This window comes from Diorhabda sublineata, chromosome 5 (genome assembly GCF_026230105.1).
Source record: "Diorhabda sublineata isolate icDioSubl1.1 chromosome 5, icDioSubl1.1, whole genome shotgun sequence".
In the NCBI taxonomy this organism is placed as follows: Eukaryota; Metazoa; Arthropoda; class Insecta; order Coleoptera; family Chrysomelidae; genus Diorhabda; species Diorhabda sublineata.
The window spans coordinates 24,937,927-24,959,399 of record NC_079478.1 but is presented as its reverse complement, the minus strand read 5'-3'; the positions used below and the strand labels follow the sequence as shown (position 1 = coordinate 24,959,399).

Below are 21,473 nucleotides of genomic sequence, written 5' to 3'. Positions count from 1 at the left end.
CACATTTAATTACTCTATACAAAAGGCCTTATTATTTAAAAAAGAAATAACTTTCAAATTTTCAAAAACCTCAAAAAAATGGAATAACGCGTCAGCTTATCGCATTTATCCAAAGGTCTACCAGAGTAGAAATAATCATATCATACGGCTACGATCCGATTAACTCGATCAGTCTTTGAACAACAAAGAACGTGATCCGGGTTAGTTTTCGAACAATCAGATCATGATCGGGTTAACTCGATCATAGTTTCCGAAAAGTCTTATAGAAAACAAAATTTCCCACAATTTTATTACATCAATATTCCTCGATATAGAAGACAAATAGCCTACAGGATTGTCATCGTACAGACTATATATACAAACAAAAAAATTAATATTTATGACTATTTCCTTCGAAAAATTTAAGCCAACCAAAAAGCTGTAATATTTTATGTTTACCTAGCAACGATATAATTTCAGCGATAATACTGCACTAGTGCAAATTATCGATAATTTGCACTAGTGCCAAATTTTCGTCTAGGATTAATAAACATCATTTGGTTTTAATTTTATATTTTAAGAAAAGGAACAATTATTGTTTATTTTAAATTAAATTTTTCTCAGGAAATAGTCTGCCAAAATGCCCTCTCGTGCATGTCAAATTGTCTCATAATTTCCTCTCGTGCGCATTCGCGCACTCGAGAAAAATAAATTATCGACAATTTGACATGCACTCGGGACATTAATATTGAATAATTAACATTTTTTATTTCTTACCACTATCAGAATTATTTCGTTCATGAAATATATCTTTGTTTAATAACATGTAACTCTTCGTGTATTCTCAATATACGATGTGATTTCTAAGTATAAAGGGCTTCAATTATCTCGTAGTCCATATTCAATGTTTCGTGAATATCCGATATTATGGTATGATTTACATTATTGCTACATCTTGTTAAGACGATGCAATGTCTCTTGTTATTTAAAAATATTAAAAAAAGAATTTTTATTATATTAGCATGTACATTCATGCTCATGTACATTTACATACATACAAACAATTCTCTCATTTTTTCATTATTTTGTTAGAAAACTATTCATATCCCTCGAAGTCATAATCTTACAACTCCTGAATCAAGCTTACTTTGTTATCATGTGAAATTATTATTTCAGATATTCCAAAAATAATACTTTTGTTTTTATGTTATATAGTTTCATACGACCTGAGTGAGATCAATATTTTCGGGCACCATTTTTGTTAAACTTTTTTACTTACTCGTATATATTGTCATAGAATTTCGATCAGAATATTTGAAGTTAGAAGTTTTACATGGTTTTTGTTAACTAAAATGATATGACAACAATGTAAGTTCCACCATAATACTCAATGTAATAAAAATTTAATACAAAACAAAATATTTATACAATTTTGTTGCTCTATAATAAATATAATCTTGTATTTTATTTACTCAGTCTGTCTTATATTTCAGTACATTTAATGTTTATGAATACATCCAAAGTCCATTTCCTCAATATTAAGTTTGATACAAGCCCTCATCTACTTCCTATTTTCCTTTATGAGCTCGAATATAATTTACTAAATAAGTTTCAAATGTTTAATGTATCCATCTTACATTGTGATGTTAGATATTTCCCTTGTCAATGCTTTCAAGCAGTGATTTCCAATCTTTTTGTACCTACGCCTCCCTTTAAAAAAATATTTTGCCCCTTTAATTTTTCTATCAATATTATTTCATAAATATTCAACTGATATCATGGACTACAAAATAATATACAATATTATGTGAAAATATACATAAAAAATCATTATTGTAACAAATGTAATAAAAATCTCTAATCCATTCATATATGACAAAGTTACTATTTTTGAAACCCATTATCCACAGTTTCAATTTTTTTTCATAAATGCAGTAATCTTGTCTTTCTGCGTAAAAGCATGGAATTGAAGCACTTGCATTGATTTATTTAAAATACAGTGTCTTTGAAAAATATCAACTAAATACGCATAAATAAGTGTTATAAAACAAGTTTGCTTTTAGCTCAAACACCCATTGAAGTACTTTGGCACAAGAAAGCCAACGTGCCTCACAATAATATAAAAGTGATCTATATTCTGAGCCCATATCATCACAAAATTTTGCGAAAAGTTTCCTCTTCATGGGCTATTTTTGCTAAAATTTACAATTCTTATAATAACTTCAGATACTATTAATAGATCTTCACCCATATTTCTTGAAACAAGTGATTGTCTATGAATCATGTAATGCGTCAAAACTGCACGAGGAGTTGCCTTTCGAACTAGTGCCTGTAAACCAGCATGTTATCCTGCTATAGATGGAACTCCATCTCTGCATAGTCCAACACAGTTCTCCCACAGAATGTCATTTTCATTAAAAAAATTATCAATGATATTAAAAGCTTCATTTGCTGTAGTATTGCATTCCCTAGGTTTACAGAATAACATATCTTCTCTAACATCAGTTTACTTTTTCTAATAATTGATCGTAAAGATCATCAGATATATCGGATATTCGACTTCTCACCGTATTATCTGCAAGTGGAATTTTTAAAAAAAAATTTATATGGCCCAAGTCATGCTTTTTGTGTTACCGACATGATCCTTGAGAACATTTCTTGTTTATTCAAATTCTCTAATTTTTTTGGAAAAGTTCTCTTGTCTTGTCCACGTGATCTGCATGTACTTTTTCGAGATTTCCTTTTAATTTACTCGGTTTCATGCTGTCTGAGGCCAAATATTCATACACGGCAAGCACATTGGTTGTTCTAGGAGATTAGTATCCTTATATGTAAATTCTGATGATAAGTACATTAGATCATATTTTCTTATATTTAGGTTTACTATTGTGCGTATGTATTTCCGTTATTTTGATCACCTTTTCTTTTTCCCTCTGTTCTACTTCATTTTATTATTTATTATTTTTCTCAACCCAGTTATGTATTTATCCATCTAAAAGAGTTATTATTTTAAATCAAATAAGAAAACTTTTTTCACTACTAGCTTTAAAAGCGATCTGTAAACAATATGCTACCCTTCTTTAAAAGTGTACTTCATTCACTAAGGAATAAAGTACATTTCGGTAATTTATGACAATTTAGGATCGATTTCAGAGAAAAAAACTATTTTATCATTGGCATGATCGTAATTTTTAATATTTTTTAACTCAAAATATTGTTAATTTAGAAATATTTCAATTTAAAAATTAAATTTCACAGCAATTTATAATCTTGTGTTGATACAGTAAAATAGGTACAGGCATCTAGATTAGTAAGCAACCTAGCAACCTTAAATTTTGTTTCAAAGATGACTCTATATTGATTTGAAATACAATACAATTATATCAATATTTTCTCACTTCCATTTTTTCTTTCATTTCAAAAATCAGTCTTAATTGATCTAATTTTTAAATGTAGAATTAAAAACTAATTTTTTCTCAAAATTAATCAGTGGAATATAAACAACATAGAAATAACTTGCGTTCTTACATAAACGTGAATTTTTCCAATAAAAATATTGATATTATTCGATTAAAACGGTTACTGGTAAAATAAAAAAAATCATATATTAACCTCGACCAGGATGTTATTTTATTGTTTCGGATGTTTATAATCCTGGCATAACGCGTTCCTGCCGATAAACTACCTCAACAATAAAATAACATTTCCTGTTTAATAATATAATAGTTATGAAATTTACCTCGATATTAACACAATGAGCCTCGGTGCGGTCCATAGGCCTGCAACTGAACTTTCCCAGCAGCCCAGAGCGATCCTGTGGACTGCATGACATATTTTATTTCCTTTGTTCTCCTCAATATAATTAAAAGATTTATTTATAATGAAAAGCACCGCTCTGGGCACTGGGGAAAATTTTTCTTAGGTCCCAGAGCGAGCCCATGAACCACACACAAAAAACATCATTTTCAAACTTTTTATTTCAAATGAGTTTATCCTCTATTTTTCCTTGGAATCAAACTCCATCCGGAGTGTGAAAACACAAAAAAATATTTGGGCTCAGGGGAAAGTTTATCAAGGTTGGTTGGGGCTCAACGTGTTAATTTAGAAGTGGTAAAAGTGAAGTGTTTCAAAACATGGTTATCGCTAGTACTACTAACGAACTAATTCTCTTCATAGACAACTGAAAAATAACAGATGCTTCTGTTCACTGAGGTTTGGCAAGAGTAAGTACGAGAATATCCAGGATGTTCCGAGAGCTTGTATTTTGTTTGTCGTCCCGCCGCCGCCGGCGCTCCGCTCCCAACGCGAGAGCGAGATGTTTTTGTTCCAACAAGAGTTCACGACGAGGATTGTGGATAACGTATACCAATTTTGCTCTTTCATTTTTAAGAAACCTATTCGACTTTTTGGTTTTTATTCGAAAATAATTTTGGAAACAGCTACATGCCCACCTCGCATCAGTCTCGCGCCACCTTTGAGGGGCGCGCTCCACAGGTTGGTAACCACTACTTTCAAGTGCTCAAGTACTCTGAGAACCTGCATTTGAGGTCATAATGAGAGTGAATTGTTGATTATATAAAATATATTTTTTATAATAGTCTACTTTGGATTGATAATAGTACTATTCTTATATTTGTGATAGAACTAAAATATATGACATACTATGAAAAGAAGTATAAAAGTTGAATATTCAGTTTGTTATGGTCATATATAAAAAACCATTTATAATACAGCTACGTTCTGATATATTATAAATTTGCCTCGAGAAAAATCTGGTAATTCTTTTTATATTTTTTGAGCAAGACGGCGCAATTGAGTAAACTAGAAGGAGAATTTCACAAAATCAATCAATTAAGGGGTACAATGAAATCAATAATCATATTGTATAATATATTTTTGGTAGGAACTTTTTTCATAGAATAAAAACGCCTGTAGCTTCGGTTCAACTTCTCCGTTATTCACGAAATTCTTTTCTTGAAAAGAGAAGTTTTTTCACCAACAATTATAATTTTTAACATGATTTAATGAGTAGCATGCACGCCATAGGTACTATTGAATTATAGAAGATATAATCAGCAAAGAAGGTAAATTAATCTCAGATGGAAACATGTTTCTAGTCACGAATTGAACATTTTTATATAAATATTCTCGTGGATTATCTATTAAGCTTGTATGTAGGAAACGGTTTCCACAATTTTGGACTGATTCAAATTGATTTTTCCTGTCCTGATTATAATTTCGAATATGCTTTGTTTGTCACAGTTGATGTTTCTGGAAACAACAACGTTTCAGAAGTTGAAGTGGAAATATATTGATGGAAATAACTGACGACGTGAAAACAAACTGAATTGCAAAGTAAGTGTGTAAGTGGTGTGTAGAATATGATTCATCCATTAAAGAACAATTAATAATCAAAATATACCTAATATCAAGACGATGGGGCATTAATATAGAAACAATAAATATATTATCTTGAATAGGGCAAGGAAAAAATCAATTTAAATTAGTTAAAAATTACAAATATTGTAGGTAATCGTTATCTCGAGACAGAAAGTATCTCACAACTAGCTATATTGTTACGAACAAGCTCGCGAAATGGGTCTTTAAGCCGGCCCTATCCAGCTACAATGGAATTTCAAAATTCAGCGATAGTCACGCGGCGTCTTAAACATTTTTTTATAAATGGCGGAAAACCTTTGGATGTGTCCTTTTAGAACTTTTTATTATAGCGGGCGTGTTATTTCTAGTATTTCTTATAAATAATTTCTAGAAAAGTCTATTCATTTATTTCTTTTGTTTTTCTAATCTAGAAATCTGTAGAATTCTATTTGTGATATATAAATAATATAATGTAGCGCAGTAAGTAATTTTTAAATAAATAGTCATAGTGGAAGGAACGGATTAGTGAAAGTTATCGCAGAAATGATCTTAGTGATATTTTAAAGTAAATTATTATATGTGTATTGGATAGTGTGTGAAAAAATTGAGAACGTAAGAGACAGTGTTTATTAATTAACCTTACGTATAGAAATCGTGTAAATAAATACGAAAAACGTTACAATATTGATCATTAGATCGTGTAGAAATAATTACTGATATGATAGTGGGAAAGAACTGTTTTTAAGAATCGGTGAAGTGTGAGTTTTTCCATAACAAAGTTTCCATAATCTCCTGTCCCTTATGTAAATGGACAGACCAAATCTTGTAATGGAATAAACACATACACACAAAATTTTTGAAAGAGTGCAATATTGTTTTTGTTTTGCGTTTCAATATTTCCCTATTATTTCTTGTATTGGTAAATATTGTAGAATCTCACTTCATTATTTTTCTATTATTCTTTTATTATTTCCTATTACTACTCTATAACCATATAAATGTTTTTATTTATCTGTTATATATGTTACCGGCAATGTGTATAATCCGGTATTGTATACAATACCTAGACAATGTATAGAATACCTAAAACGGGCAGGTAAAATATGAAATAGAATTTATTTCACACTTTACCTAGGTATTCTATACCATGCCAAACTTGCAGCATGTAATGTAACACTCGAACGCAATTGTGGTTATTACAAACAAATAAGTACGGTAAGCTTCATAGAACCCTGACACCCTTCCTAGAGGCGCCATTTCAAGCATTAATGGAAGTGAATCGTTTTAGCATGACCGTTCACTCGCGAGTGTACGCCGCATGCGGGTATCCTTTGCAAATAAAATTAAATCCTTTGACAAGAGACGGTACGGCGCCAAGGCGGCGCGATCAAAGTAAGTTCGTTTAGATAATGTCGGTACACCCGAACGCAATTGTGTTTAATAAAACAAAATACGAATAAAAATTATCGGGACACACAAGCTAGGTGCAAAGATAATTTTAATCAAAAATATGCGAAAGTACGCCTATCAAAACGCCTTTTCGATAGAAAACCGCATCAGAGCCAAAGAGAATTTGATAGTACAAGCTCAGAAAATGCTTAAGACTTCTGAAAAAAAAATTCCCTTCCGTATCGTTGGGTACCACTGTACGCATTCCTGTTCCAGAAGTCGATAGAGGTCGTGGTGATGCTCGCAATATACTGGCTGTAGTATTACACAAAACTGATGACGATCTATATCAACTAGGCACAAAGCAAGGCGTTGTCAAGACATTGTATTCAAGACAACAGTTCACTGTTTGCAATCAGAAATTACTGCAAGAAAAAGACGTCCCCAATCTGGAAACGACACTCCGTACAGTTGCGACTTTTCAGTCTACGGGGACAGGACAGGGCTTTGTTAAATGTAGCTGCAAAAAAAACTGTGACTCTAAAAAGTGTTCCTGTGTCAAAAGTAAGGCTCTGTGCTCTTTAAAGTGCCATAATAGTTTGTCGTGTAAGAATAAATAAAACCTACTTTTACTTAAAATTGTGAATGCCTATTAGACCTAGAGAATAAAATTGTTTTGTTTGTGAAGTTCAATTACAAAATTACTTATATTATGTTAAAAGATACTTGTAATGTTATGTTATAAACAAGAAGAATTTTAAGTTTCCTGTTATTTTTTTGTGATTTTAAAGTTGATAATAAAGTTTATTTCAAGTAAATACAACATGTTTTATTTGTCCGCTATTTGATAAGTGTCTGTTAAGATTTATTGATATTAACCGGCTTACCTAACATTAGTTTAGTCTTGAGATTTATTCATTTTACACATTACCGGTGAACCAGCAGGTATTCTATACAATCCCTAGGAATTGTATACAATACCTAGGTAAAGTATGAAATGGACAATGATATTCATGATATTTCATACATTGCCTGGACGCCCCAGGGATTGTATACATTACCTAGGGATTGTATACAATACCTAAATTACACACATTGCCGGTAACATATATAAGCCGCATGTGGCAACGTTGTAAAATATATTCCGTCTAACTAGACGATAGGCATGGTTAGGTAGCAAAAGCGTTCAGTACCTTACAACGGTAGAAGGCACTAACATGTAAATAGTGCAAGTAAATGAGTTAAAATGCAACCAATAGTTTCATTCAATATAGAATAAATTGAACCAGCCACATTTATCAAGTGAAGAGTTTATCAAAGAAGATAAACATCACGAGATCCAACATTTGGTCCTTCGCATCCGCATATATCAAATCAATCAGCACAGTTGTGGCAGTTAACATCGAACAAGGAAGTTGTGGAAGCTCGGTGAGTCCATTCCAATTTATCCTCAATTCAGTTGTTCCAATTTACAATTTATTACAGCTTTCTATCTGAATTTTCAGCATAACAATAAATTAAATTGTCAAGATCTAACGGTTTCAACTTTTAATTCACAAATTCACTATTAAGTAAAACTAAAATATCGTTTGCAATGGATTGAATTTGAATTGAAAGTATTATAAACAGTGCACCAAATTTTCCATTTCTCGTAACATTTATTAATGCCGGCAACGATAGAAGTTTCACAAGACGCCAACAACGAGCGATGTTTATATTTTTTGTCGAACCATGGATTCTCTCTCAAATCCACTTAACCTTTGCTTAGACCAGCGGCTCTCAAACTTTTTTAGTGACGGAACCCTTTTGGAAAGCAAAATACTTGACGGAACCCTACAATAAAACAATAGTCTCTAAAAGTATATTCTTTATTAATAAGCGTAATAAATGTAGAATGTAACATATACTTACTTACTTAAATAACAAGTATAATTATAGAAATAGAAGATATTAAAAAATAAAAAAAGAAATAACTAATGGGAGGTATGAAACTGTTTTTTATTTTTCATTAATTGGTTGATATCAGGTTTAATAGAAGACAGTTGAAGTCTCATATCAGGTTCGGCGTCCAGTTTATTCCGGTATTTTGTTTTCGTGGCTGCATAGGTTGAGAATCCTGTTTCGTACAAATATTTTGTTGGAAATGGAAGAAGAATATTCAGAGCCATTTTGGCAAGCATTGCGTATTCATCACGGATTCTGCACCAATAATCGTTGAGAGATGTCGTTTTGAACAATGACTCCATACTTGTGTCTGATGACTAAAAGAGATTCATATATCTTATTTGACATACTTTCGGGCTTTAGCAAGGTGGGTAAAAAAGGATTATGAGTCCATGAATTCAGTTTCAATTTTGGATTCTGTTCTTCGGGAAAATACTTCTCAAAAGATGCACGCATCGAAGTGAGATATTGAACCAATTCTTCAAATACATCATCTTGAAACATTTCTGAGTCGTTATCGCTAACAAACTCACTAAGTAACGTAAAGCTTTCTATTTCTCTCTTACTAACGCTAATAATCCAAAAATCGAATTTTCTTTCAAAGGCAGTTATTTTGTTACAGGCCTGGAACACTGTTGTCTGTTTACCTCGCAATGATAAATTTAATTCGTTCAGTTTTTGAAAGATATCCGCCATGAAAGACAGTCGGAACAACCAAGTTTTATCATACAAACGGTCTTTCAAATTAAAAGAAGTATCTGAAAGAAACATTTGTAACTCGGCTTCAAGTTCAAATAGCCTTGTTAAAGTTTTACCCCGAGATAGCCATCGCACTTCTGTATGGAGCAGCAGTGTTTTATGTTTGCTATCATAATCTTCACACAATAATGAGAACAATCGGGATTGTAGTGGTCGTGATTTGATAAAATTAATAATTTTTACCGCTTCATCCATTACTAATTTTAGGTTTGACGAAATTTGCTTCATTATCCTGTTTGTCTATGCAGGAGACAATGACTGGAACCACAATTAGGTGCTTTTTTTTGTATTCGTGACACGACTCCTGCTGTTTTACCCGTCATGGCCTTGGCCCCATCTCTACAAATGTCAATGCAATCGTTCCAACTGAGATCATTTTCTTCAAAAAATATATTTATTTTAGTAAAAATTTCTTCTCCGGTAGTGTTTGTGGGCAACGGTGAACACATAAGCATGTCTTCTTCAAAAGAACTTTCATATGGATATCTCACGATAACCAGCAAGATAGCCACACCAGCGACATCAGTAGACTCATCCATTTGCTAGACGAATCGTGTTTTTTGTAGACTTGTAACTAGCTCTTGTTTGACGTAGTTTGCCAGATCATGAATTCGACGTGAAACAGTATCGTTTGATAGTGGCACAGAAGAAAGATGCTTTGCAGATTTTTCATCGAGCATACATTTTGTTATGTCTACCACACATGGTTTTATTAAAATCTCAGCGATAGTGTGCGCTTCACCTTCTTGTGAAATGAGATAGCTAACTAAATATGATGCCTCTGTGACCTTTTCATTGATAGTTTGGGTTACTTGCATCATAGTTTTTTGACTTTCCAATAACTGTTCTCTTTTACGTACAAAAACTTCTCTATTCTTGTCTTTAGACTCGGGGTGTACAGTTTCTAAATGTCGGCACAACTTGGTAGGTGCCATGGAACTATTAGGAAGCATTTTACTACATAACATGCAGAGAGGTGAGCCGTTGGAATCAACAAATCCGAAACTGATATATGATTCATCATACTTCCTTTTTTTCGCCTTTGAAACCGTGGAACTTGACGTCTTTGCATCATTATCATCGATAATTGCTGTACACTCCGCGCGTACTGCTTTTGAACATTCGGCTTCGTTAGAAGATGTTGTTGCAACACGTTTAACCCCTTTAAGCCAACGTTCCATTATTCTTTATTAATAATTACTTGTCAGGGTGGTGGGGTCAAATTAACGCACGATCGTTACTGAGTGGAAGAGTTTAGTCCAAAGAAGATATGTACAAAACTGATACAATCAGAATACAGCAGTAGAACAAAAAAAACTTCGTTTCTAGCAAATAGGTACTTATCGCTCCGAACGCTAATCGTCGACTGACTCGAGTGTCGAAGCGCGGTCGTCGCTTTTATAGTCCTAGCCTCGATCTCGAACATTCTTAAAAATACTCGAGTCGGCGCCTTCGATAAATAAAAAGCCGAAATAAAAATAGAAATACAAAAAATGCGGCGTAAACAATCTCGATTTGTTTTGAAGTTATATAGCCGAAAGTCGCGTCTAATCTCAGCGGCGGCTTTTATCAAAGTCACTGCGCGCTCATAAGTAGATATCGGCGGTCGGTTTTCATCAAGACAAAGGCTAAAGCGGCTTGCGGATCTCATCGGTGAGACATAAAGCATAAATAAATCACCTTAAACTTAAGTATTAAGTCTATTCTTTTTATCTAGGCGCGTGCCGTCCTTAATAAATATTTGGGCTACTGTAGAGATATATTTTTTTAATCTTCTGATTCTTGTATTTTTTACAGGGATCGGTGTAAGTAAAGAACTTGCAATAGGTTTGCCATGAAATTTTATTGAAGAGCGGCGTGATGTTAAACTCTCCTCGTAAAATGCACTGTTTCAAGTTAGAATGAAATTACTTTACTGTGCTGGGTGGCGACTGAGTTCTAAATTCTTGCGGAACCCCTACAGAGGTTTCGCGGAACCCTAGGGTTCCGCGGAACACACTTTGAGTATGGCGGGCTTAGACGAACCGACAGATATTTATTGTTTGAAATAATTTATATTCTGAAGGTTTCAAATTTTTATATACGATACGTTTCATTTCTTAGCATAAATATACATTCAAAGAATATTTCTTACCAATAATATTTTTTATATACTTAAGTTTAAATCAATTACAATGTCCAATAACAGCGACGAGGAGGAAACTATCAAGAGATTGATTGCACGTCGTGGACAATCAAAGGCACAATTGACACGTTTTAAAAATTTTATTAATGAACCAATAATTGTCTCAAAACTCCAAGAAATAACAACGCGACTTCAAAAAATAGAACTCACATTTGACGAATTTAATTCGGTACAGTTCGAATTAGAAATTAGAAAGCATATAGCGAACAGAGAATCTCGTTTGAAAACGAATTTTATGAAAATGTTTTAAAGGCAAAACAAATTATAAATGAGGCTAATCGTTATCAAAGTCAAAATTACATACAACAAAATACAAATCAGGTGCACAGCCCGCGACATCAGGACAAACCTTCAATGTTCAACTTCTTCTTCTGAGATTACCGGAATTTGACGGCTCCTACGATAAATGGGGAACGTTTTATCACTCTTTTACAGCCTTAATTCACAATAACTCCAGTTTGTCAAATGTTCAAAGGTATTATTATTTACAGGCTTCTCTAAAAAAAGAAACGTCCAATTTTATCGAATCATTGGAAATTACCGATTCGAATTACACCGTAGCGTGGAGTTTACTTCGAGATCGTTATCAAAACAAAAAACTTATTATTAAAAATCATACAAATCAAATTTTTTAGCTACCTATCGTGAACAAAGACTCTTTAAGGTCATTTTTAAATAATTTTCAAAAACATTTTCGAGCTCTTAAAAACTTGAACGAACCCGTGGTATCATGGAGTACGATTTTAATACATTTGCTGCTTTCTAAATTAGACATTGATACTAAACGGGAATGGGAACTTAGAACAAAAGACACCATGTCTCAACAAATTGATATATTTATAAACTTTTTAACGGAGAGATGTCAAGTTCTGGAATCAACAAGTAACAAATCTAATATTCAGACGCATCTACCGGTTAACAATCGCAAATTCGTTGTGAATACAGTACAATCGAATATTACACTAAATAAAATTTGTATATTTTGCATTCCAGTTGAGACTGTACATCAGGTACGTATCGTATCTGCAAAAATAAACACAATTTTCTATTGCATTTAGGCAAACAAACTTTCAAGGTCAATGATCAAGTAAATCCAAATATTCCTTCATCGAATAATGACTCCATTGAGGATCGCCAACAGGCAATTTGTTCAAACACAGTGTATACTGTAAACGAAACAACTGAAAATTCAAGCACAACTAATCTAAATACTATTATAATTTCTTGCTCACAACATATGAATAGCGCTTCGAGTGCACAAGGTTATGACAACACATTCGTGATCCTTTCAATAGCGCTTGTTGAAATTATAGATAAAGAGAACAAACCTATTGTCTGTAGAGCTTTGTTGGATGAAGGTTCTAAGTCAAACTTCATAACTAGCAATTTATATAAAAGACTAGATTTTAAATCATTCAACGTCAATACACACGTTATAGGTATTAGTCGACAATCATTCATCATTCCCCTGCTAAAAAAGGCTAAAATCAAATCTCTCACGTCAAATTATCAGGCTAGTATCAATTTCTTAATCATTGATCAAATCACTGGTAATACATCTCAGGTTAGCTTCGATTTTTCTCATTTAAAAATTCCTTCAGATATAAAATTGGCAGATCCCAAGTTCAACATATCAAATGAAATCGACATCTTCTTAGGAGCAGGTGTCTTCTATAATATATTGTCAGCCGGTTTAATAGGGTACGGTTAGAATCAACCGATTCTGCAAACCACCCAATTGGGTTGGATAGTCGCAGGTCCGTGTAATATTTTTTAGCACAACACAGTATTTTTGCCACTACAGATGATATCCAGGGTAACCACATGCCATATGGTATATTGTTGGTCCGACTAAACCATAACACTAGCTTGGATTCGTTCGGATCCTAGTCGTTTCAAAACATTTGTTGCTAACCGTGTGGCCAAAATACAGAATTTATCTGATCCATCTCAGTGGCGATATGTTCCTACCAATTTGAATCCCGCAGATTTCGTTTCCCGAGGAGTTAATCCCAATGAAATGAATCAGCTTACTATGTGGTTCAATGGACCAGATTTTTTATATCATAATGAAGAAGACTGGCCTATTTTGAAATCATTGCCATCCGAAAACGATTTACCTGAAAGCAGAGCGAGTACTGTCACATTAACTAATACTACCGTTAAAAATCAAATAATAACGAAATATTCCTCATTCAACAAACTTATTCACGTTGTTGCCTATCTGCTTCGGTTCAAAGTGAACTGTCAAAGGTCAGCGAATTAGATGAAGCGATTCACACTATCGTTAAGATTGTGCAACGCGAAACATTTTCACAAGAAATTAATTCTCTGAAGAGGTCAAACTCAATACCTCGAAACAGCAAATTGATATCTCTAGATCCATTTTTAAGCGAATGAACATTTCAAAAATTGTCTATGGCCACTAAGTGGTCGACGCACAATAAGAGGTTTGCTAAGAAAGTGTATTGTATGTTTCCGCGCAACTCCATCTATTACTCATCAAAAAATGGGCGATTTACCTTCCGCGCGGGTAAGACCTGCTAAACCATTTTCCACATGTGGAGTTGACTATGTAGAACGGTAACTCATAAAAAATAGCTACTTAAGAAATACAAAATCACTCAAGTATATTTATGCATATTTGTTTTTTTGCGTCGAAGGCTATGTCTCTTGAATTGGTGAGTGATTTAACTATCGACGGATTTTTAAATACATTAATAAGATAAGTCTCCTGACGGGGTCTCTGTATCAACATTTATTCTGTAGTTTACTGCTTTGAGTTCAATATCAATAAAATAGTGGCTCCCTTTCAACTTGCTTGGTTCATTTATACTATTGTTATCAATCTTAATGTTGGAATTTAAGTACTTGTAGTTAATTAGTCATAAAATTGAATGAATTACTTGTTTTATTTCATATCACCTGACGCCATCCGATTTCATGGGATTTTATGAGAGAGGTCATATGTACCCCATTATAAAAGTTTAATTACATCTTGGACCTGGTATTATCGAGATACATTCGCTTTCTCTGCTAATCCAACGATATGAAGTTGATCTCTTACATACGAAGGTTGCCACTTGAGTTTTGTTAAGTGTCAAATCTGATATTGCCATCATGAAGTTTTAATGGTGAACGAACCAAGAACGTGTGTGACATTGGAGCATACTTGGTCATTAGTTCCACTCGCGTACGTTCAATATTACATGAATATTTAGATCTAAAGAAGATTTGTTTGTGTTGTATACTGCATAATTTTACAGTCGTTCAAAAAAGTTCCTGTCGATTGGTGCAAAGAAATACTAAAAAAAGTTCAATCGCGGTGCTGTGAAAGATGTCAATAAGATCGTGACAGGCGACGAATCATGGTTCTATGCATATGAACCCTAAACTAAACAACAATCGATTGTATGGGTTTTTCAAGACGAGCCAAATTCAGCAGAAGTTGTTAACGCACGAAGCACTTCAAAGCAAATGGTCGCCTGTTTTTTTGGAATAACTGGAAATATCTACACCGTTCTTTAGAGCAACGTAGAACATTCAATTCTGAATGGTACACTAGCATTCAATTGCCAGAAGTGCTTAAAAAAATCAGGGAAACCAATCGCAGAAAACGAAGCATTTTCCACCATGACATTGCGAGCTTTCACACATCAGTTGAAACAAAAACGTTTTTGGATTGTGAATACTTAATTGTAACGTCGTAGTTACTTATAAATATTTGGATATTAGCTAACTATCCTTCATGAATTTCATACTGCGTCTCCCGCTAATTGGATATTATTTTGCCTCATCAAAAAGTTTGCCTTTGATAACTTCGAATACGGGTAACATTCTGTATAATTTTCAGAGAAAAGCTGTTAGTATAATGTGTCATTTATATGGTGACATAAACTGAAATTAATTTCAGAAATGGACATGACATAATATTATCCACAATCTAGTCTTCAATAAGGCCAGTGAGTAAGTCGGTGAACTTTTCTTCATGAAGAAAGTATTGAGTTGAAATGTACGAAAAATTTGATGATCCCTATCAGTAACAGCTTCTGCTTCAAGATTTGTGATTAGTGTGGGGTTATATGAGATTACGTTACTGGACGCGTGAATTGGAGTACCATTAATAGCTCTAATGCAATTGGAGCTATTATGCAATATATAAAGATTACCACAAATATTTTTAAATTGCGATCATAATCAATTTCGAAGTTCGTTTCCATTTCAATTTTAATAGAGTAATATAGAGGATAGTACTGACTCAGGCAGGGGAGGGGAGGGGAGGAATAAATATTCATAGAGTAGTCTAGAGGAGCTACTAAATGAGAGTCATGAATTTGCTTGTTAATATTAGGGTAAATCAAAGTCAGTCATTTGATACTGAACTTTCAGGACGGAAGAAGTTTGTGATAATGACAAAAGATTTTTCAACGTGTTTATATATATGCTCCGTTATACTGGGCTTCATGTGAAATAAGGATTATGGAAATGAGGAAATTTTCATAATGGCAGGTTCAGCAGATTGAGAGGGATCGAAGTTGATGTAATTATTGGGGTAGATTCTTAGGAAGCTGGCAAAAATCTGAATAAATTCTGAATAATAACATCCTAATAAATATTTGTGATTGGACTAAAAAAACGATTATTTAAGTGAATCCCAGCTCAGAAGCCAGTCTACGATCTAAACCTAATGAGATCAAACTTGTGAATCTAATTTACTTCAGAATAATTTTGGAATGTGAAATGAATTATGGAAAAAACAGAAAAAATATAACCATATGCTTTTTTAAAGCAATTTTGAATTTGATAAATAGAGTGTATGAAACAACATACATTGACTGTATTTAATGGTGGGGATATGAAATAAAGATCCTGATCTCTCTCAAAAATTGTTAACATGAATTGGTAGTTCTCAAAAATTATCTTTGCATTATTTAAGTTGAATCTGTGTGGAAATGACGTCGAATAAAAAATGCACAGATATAAACCTAACTTTCCTAAGTACAAAATGAGAAAGTAGAAAACGAAAAAATGATGAAAATTAATAAATTGCTTCACCAACAGCGTTATGAGAGTTTAGTTGAGTGTGAAACAGGAAATTAACTGTTTCAATACCGGTTCATGAAAACTCCATGGAATAATCCAGCTACAAGCTCGAGGAGTAGTATTAAAGAGAATGGCATGCGATATTATTTTGAACCAACTACATAGCTGTTTGGTTAGGATCAACTGACAAATTGTTGTGGAAATAGCACGCTAGAAATGCGTGGTATCAATTTAAACAGGCTTTGTGTCGTCGCTACTTAGATCTCTATTCTAGTTACGCGATTTATGCGTATTAAAAAACCAGAGAAAACATTATATAGTACATCATATAGAGTACCAAGAGGTGCACTATGATTGGATATTTTCCAATATAATACTGGACAGTGAAATGAATATGAACTATTTTTTGATCAGCTCGACATGACAAATAATAGTTCGACAAATTAATAACCAGGTTTCAATAAAAAACTTGAATAAATAATTAGAGAATAATGTCTTTCACATATCAGATAATGATAGAGTAACATAATTTTTATTTTAATGTAGAGAAGCTTGATATAAATTTTCATAAATACTCCATATTGATTATCTTAGAAAGAACCTCATATTTTTTTACACTAAAATGGTAATCTTTTAGGCATTTGTCTGAGCATGTCCCTTGATGGTTGGACAAAAACACTAATATAAATCGGATATAAATTCAATCGCTTAATCTGGTTATCTTGATCAGATCATTCCTCGAATTTATAGAATTTATTTACATTAAATACGACATTTTGGAATGCTTGAAAATCGAGAAAGATTCTGTTACTCATACACATATTTACATACTAATCTAAAACAAGCGTGTTAAAAACAGATTAATATTCATTAAATATCTGGGACTCATACTAGATAGTCAACTTTTCTGAAAAAAAAAAACACGAAAATGAGATAATCACCAAAGCCACAAAAGCCCTGATGGAGTGCAGAAACTTCGCAGGAAGGAATTGGATCTGTAACCCAAATATCCTACTATGGATGTACACAGCAATTATGAGACCAATTATAGCATATGGGGAAGGGGTTTGGGGTACTAGAACTAGCCTCAATACTATGAGGAAAAATCTCTCGAAGATACAAAGAATGGCTTGCATATGTGCAAACGAGGCCATGAAATCATGCCCATCTGCTGTATTGGTGATTCTAAATCTACCACCTTATCGCATAGTATTGTAAAGCGTTGCATAGAAAAATCAAAGACGGAATCACTTTAAATAATGACCAAACCTGAGACATTCCTCAGCATGATGTATCTAAAAAGATTAGCTTTGAGAAAAAATGTAATCCAATTCTAAGCTGTAGAAGTAAATGGGACGACATACAAGAAATGAACAGAAATGCCATTGAATGGTATACGGACGGATCCAAAGCAGCTAATTGAACTAAAATATGAGTCTACAGGCCCAGAACCAAATGCTCTAAAAGCTTAAGCAGCACAGCAAGCATGTTCAGCAGAAATTCATGCAATTGAAGAAAATGTCCGGTTCAATCTAGAGAGGAACTATCGCAAACAGGAGATCATCATCCTGTCCGATAGCCAAGAAGCCTTTAGAGGTTAAAGCTCCAATATGATGATATCCAAACTAGTTTGGGATTGCCTAGAAAAAAGAAAAAGGGAAATTAAATAGCTGATAAGAGCGCTCAAGTAGGGCCAGAAAAGTCCTTCATGAGACTTAAACTTTTCTGTGGTATCAGCAGCAAAACAAAGGAAAAATATTGGGAAAGAAGGTAGATCGGAGCGAAACAATTATTGGGACAACCTACAGGGGCTGGAACAGGCAAATACTCTCCTGGGAAACTATAACCAAAGAAAATCTACCGAATGTATTTACCTTAGGAAGTGAGAACAATCTACGAATACTAAGAGGAGTTCTTTCTGAGCACTGTCGGCTTAATTGATAAAGGCGCTAGACGTGCGATGTGCGGATTTTGTTGTACAGAGGACAAAACCTCTATCTACATTCTTTCACAGACAGACTAACAGATCAGCTGTACACACTTGGTTTTCCAGTATCGCAGCAAAAAAAGGGAACACAATAGATTCTTTGGGTCGCAGTGTATATGATATGATACAATATCTACATACATACATACATACAACATTCATTATAGATGATAATGATTCTCTAGATTACAATCGGAACAACTTATACATTTTTTCGACAAAAAACACTGCACTCATATATTTCCAATTCTGTGTGATATTTAACAAGATAATCTTGTTTTTGATTAGAGTTAAATAGTGGCTAATATAGTAAGTTATGAAACTACATTTTCCTGAATGTTCTCACTATCAATAATTGAATTATACCAACTGATCACCGAATAATTGAAATATAAGTAATCACCGATATTTATTAAGCGTGAACTATGGCGAATTGCTGCTTATATTATATTTGTCATATCAGTACATTTTTTGTATTCAATCTATTGTTTTCGATGGTACAAGTTTGGTTTCAGTATTATTTCTATTCTCAGTAAAGTTCTGGATAAGTTTAATCAACCAATTGAAAAATAAATCGAACGCAGTATAATTTACTCCTTTTGCATCTGTTAACTCGTAATGTATCTACAAGCTCTATTACATTAAAATATTTCAATATGATACTCCCATTACTCTCCAGATCTTCTGCTAATTGCTTCCATTATAATCACCAATATTTTCGCATGATTGTGACTGACTTCTCGACGAAACTCGAATAGAAAGTCATCGCTCAGCCCCCGCATTCACAAGATTAAGTTCTCTGTAATTTTTTCTCTCTTTATTCAGTTCTATTATCTATTGAAACCGCTTACTGCAATCAATTGCTGCCGAAGTTAACAAGTGTGTGGAAAATTGAATTGAGTGTTGGCATGCTTGTATTGGCTCAAAAGTATCCTAGTTTGAAGACGATGATGAATATTTGTATTCAAATACGAAAAATTTTTTCTGATAAGTATGGAACAAATTTTAAAACATAGTCTATCTAATTTCCCTATTACTTACAACTTATTGAGTAGAAAAAATTCAATTATCAATGAATAGATCGAAATGGGTAACTTTTGGGTAGTAGGACAATATTCATATTAATGGATCAAAAAACGATACATTGTGTGCTGTTGTCACGTAATTCGCTTAAAATGGACTATTATCTACACAGAGCGGTGTGTAATCTATAGAATGAATGCCGTATATATAGTATTCGGCGACCTGAAGAATTTCCTCCTGATCATAAATTCACTTATTGTTTCAAATCAATAAATTCATTCAATTCATTCAAACCAATCAATTAAAACTATTACTTTGTTGTACCTGGTGCTCATAATTATTTTATATTGAAAATTTTTTGAAAGAAGCTACAGCTTTCATACTCTTTTTTATATCAGTATGCTAACGAATATTCTCATTTTAGTTCACTGAAACTTTCATGATTCCTTTTAAAAGGTTGCCGTTAAAAAGCTGTTTACGTGGAAAATTAGGTAGCGATGAGTGTAGTCGAGCGAAGAGTATTTTATGGAAAATATATTGCTATGTAAATTTTGTTAATAAAGTCTGATCTAGATAAAACTACCCACTTAAAAATATATTGTTTCAAAATAGGAGTGGTTCGGTGTGCAGAATTAAGCTTATCTACAGCACTCTGAAGTTAACTTATAACGCGTCGAGCCTTTTACAGAAAGGGAGCACATTTTCTCCTCATAAATTAGTTATTGATTGATTGGAAATATAGGTAAGACTGAAAAGAATCTATGTGAATATTGCAGAAATCTTTCACTTTCACTTAGCCGTAACATTTTGCGTGAAACTATCTAATCATAAAAGTCAAATATCCAATTATATTTAGCTGTTCCTAATCTGATCGTAATATAACTAAAAATACATCCCGAGTTTCACCATAGAATCGACGATTTCTCTTTCTTTGATCATTATTTATGCTATTTACCACAACGATACATTTCTTGGCACAAGTCTTAAATGAAAAATATGAAAATGTGCCCATTGTTATTCTCTCCACTCGCATTACACTTTTCCATACGTACGAATCCGTCATCAAATGAATAGTCCTATTTATCCTTTCCATATGAATCACAAAATATTTCCAGATTATGATTTTTTCGAACCACGAAGCAAATTGCGGATGGTCCAATACTCTACTCTAATTACAGATTCTTGAAAAGACTACATAGGATATTTTGTTTTCGTATTTTTTATTTTGTTTCTATATTTTTTAACGCTCCTTATAATTTTTGCGAACAAACTACACTGTCCACTAAACCTGTTCAAGAAAAAAAAGATCATCTTCCTCCCTAGTACCTGTTTTTTACTGAAACTATCTTGTTTGAAGACCCACACGTTTCATTCTTATTTAGTTTTTACATCAAGGAATGAAATTCGCTCTTGTGACTTTTTACTATTGGAATCACAGTACGATAACCTCCCGAATCGAAGTTTTACCACCAATTTACTTGTTGTGTATCTATCAATTCGTGATATATTTATTGGTCACCACCTCTGTTACATTTGATTGTGTCAAAGTAAAACTCCCATTACTATATCTAGAAATCTCTGGGGTTTCTGTTAACTGCTTTTTTTGTTTATATCAGTTAAAACTTCTGTCTGTGGGGCTGGATTAGGATCGACTTTTGATTTACATAATTCACGCTCAAAATTTGGAAATCATTATCTCTATGTAGCTTTCAAAGACTGAAAATCCTGTCTCACTGTTCCATAGTGGTGTATTCAAAAAACTATTCAATGAATTTATTCGTTAGC

General features: G+C 33.2%; 1 protein-coding gene across 1 annotated transcript in view; it reads left to right on the top strand.

Annotated features, from left to right (window-relative positions):
• Positions 1–21,473, top strand: part of LOC130444186 (alpha-2C adrenergic receptor) — an 877,544-nt gene that overhangs the window by 646,175 nt on the left and 209,896 nt on the right. The gene's annotated exons all lie outside the window — the stretch shown is intronic.